The sequence below is a fragment of the Gavialis gangeticus genome, unplaced genomic scaffold, assembly GCF_001723915.1.
Source record: "Gavialis gangeticus isolate Ggan-Ray unplaced genomic scaffold, GavGan_comp1, whole genome shotgun sequence".
In the NCBI taxonomy this organism is placed as follows: domain Eukaryota; kingdom Metazoa; phylum Chordata; order Crocodylia; family Gavialidae; genus Gavialis; species Gavialis gangeticus.
Window position 1 is genome coordinate 44,442,984 of NW_017728997.1, and position 2,600 is coordinate 44,445,583.

At 45.7% G+C, this 2,600-nt stretch overlaps 1 protein-coding gene across 1 annotated transcript in view; it reads right to left on the minus strand.

Annotated features, from left to right (window-relative positions):
* The window catches only part of IARS (isoleucyl-tRNA synthetase), a 319,713-nt gene that overhangs the window by 308,607 nt on the left and 8,506 nt on the right, over nucleotides 1-2,600 (minus strand). The window contains exon 2 of the mRNA XM_019505112.1: nucleotides 1,830-1,928. The gene's annotated coding sequence lies outside the window, so the exon portion shown is untranslated. The remainder of the gene's footprint in view (nucleotides 1-1,829; nucleotides 1,929-2,600) is intronic.

Sequence of the window (2,600 nt, forward strand, 5' to 3'; positions counted from 1 at the left end):
AGGGGCAGGCGCTACCCGGGGGGGCAGAAGTGCAGGACTGAAGCGCAGCTTGTTGGGGGGTGGGGGGGAGAGAGTAGAGAGGAGGCAACTCCTGCTGCTGCTTGCACCCTGAGGCAGGGGCAGGAGCACATGTGCCCCCCCACTCCCTGCTGCATCTGCACAGGGCCAGGGGAGCTGGAGCCAGCATTGTGCAGGGCTCTTCTTGACGGAGGCGGGGCTCCTCATAGCACTGGGAAGGGCTGCAGCCACCCCAAAGGTCTCTGCAGCTCTGTTCTCAGAGCTGGTACCATCAGGCACACCCCAGCTCTATGTCCCACCTCCACCCACACACTGGGAAGACCTGAGACTGTGCCAGACAGCTGGCGGTAGCAGCGGCGCTGGGAGCAGAGCTGCGGTGAAATCTGGGGTGGCTGCAGCCCCCTCCCACTGCCCGCTCCAAGCCCACACCCGCCAAGAAGAGCCCTGTGCAGTACCAAAAGAGCCTCAGAGCAGGCACTGTCGACATTGGAAGGGGCTATAGCCACCCCAAGTTTCACCACAGCTCTACTCCCAGCACTGCCACTAGCCACCCAGGGAAGCCTCAGCTCTTCCCAGTGTGTGGGTGGAGGCAGGACATGGAGCTGGACTGCGCTGGTGGTGTGGGGCTGGAAGTGGAGCTGCGGTAAAATCTGGGGTGGCTGCAGGCCCTCCCAACGCCCACTCCAATTTCAGCCCCTGCCAAGAAGAACCATGCAACATCGGTTGCAGCCCGCCCCACACAGGTCCAAAGGGCACACCCCCCCTACCCACCCTCCGGAGGTGCAAGCAGTGGTATGAGCCATGCCTCTGTCCCACCCTCCCCAGCAGTGCCGGCCCCTTTCCTTACCACAGGGGGTGTTGACCTGCCCCTCCATACCCATTCCTTCTCCACCTCCCCTTCCGACTTACTAGCTGGAGGCAGCTCTCCATGCTGCCGGCTCTGCTCTGTGCTGCACTGAAGCTGTGCCTGGCACAGGCATTTATTGGCCAAATGATCAGACCCATCAGGCAGATACCAAATACAGCAAATTTTCTTTATATCGGTACCAATCCAGTACCAAACTGATGCATCTCTTCACCTCCAGTATCTGGCTCGACTTTATATTTAACAGCCAAAACTAGGGAACACATGAAATCAAATCTGCTGCACAGACATCTCCAAAGAGATAAATCTAGCATACCTACACACTTTTCAGAAATTAAACTGACTTAATAAGTAAGGTGCTCTTTTCAAGATAGATTGTTTCTATCTGCAAAAAATTCCTGAAATATAAAGAATAGCATTATTTTAAAATTGCTACAGAAATAAGGAATCAAAACAGAAGAAAAGAATCTGCTCAGCCCTCCTGCTGCTTCTATCACTAACTGACCATAGCCCAATGTCCCCAATCTCAAAATCCACAAATAAAACAGTTTATGAAATATATTCTGAAGTAACTAAAACACTATACAGAAAAACAACACAAAAATGTGTACTATTTGATGAGCCTAATCATATCAACTTTGCTGGCAGAAATAATGTATTTAATTCTTTTCTTGCTGATGACAGAAACACTTGTAGGAAGATTAGTCTTGATGGAATTCAAACATTTCTGATGAGACAATATTTCCATGTGGAATGTCAGACTCAAACAAGTGCTATTTAAAAATTAAAGTGAAAGAAAGATGGGGAGAGACAGAAAGAATCATGCCATCGATACAAATATACTCCTATACCTTCTACACTTTACTGGATAATTCTGTGGCTGAAAAGTAGTAAATAAAAAGTGGATGGGCTACTGGGGAACAAACTTTAAGCACACTCACTTTTTTTTTTTTTTTTTTAAAAAAACAAAATTCACTGGGGACAATGATGTTCAGTCTGCACAGGTGATGCTACTGCAATCCCACATAAGTTGAGACCTTTTCACCTAAAAAAGGAAAAACAGTTACATGAACATCCAAACAAGAAATCTACTAAATGCTATTTAGAATGAGACTTTACCAATATGTTTTCATGTTATATTGTTATTAATTCATCAGTTCAGTTGCACAATAAATTTACAGTTATTGGACATTATCAAGATTAATTTGTAAAAGAAGGGATCACAAAATGACACTTTACCTATTTTGTGGGTTATAAAATAGAAAAATGTAAGAACCATTTTCTGCCACAGCTTTCACCCAAGGATTTTAAAAATGAGGGAAAAATAAAATATCATACTCAGTGGTAAAATAAAATATACATGGAATATTCATATATGGAACAGTCCCAAAGGACTGATCTAATGCCTGTAGCTACCTTCAGTGGACTTGTGATCAGGTCCCATATTCCTTCAAATGTCATGCAAGCCTTGATGCTGCTGTAAATCTTCTCCCAATCGCTGTTCTGGGCCTTATCTTAAACAAACCCCAAGCCTGCAATTCCCTCCAGAACCCTATTAATTTACTTATAAGTTGATCCTTTAAAAAATATAAGACTTTTTTCCAGTGCATTCCATCTTCCATTGTTTGTAGGTAATAAACTGACCCAATAAACTGAGGCAGGGAGCACATTCTCCAGATCTATCCACAGCAGGGGTGGGCAATTATTTGGGCCCGAG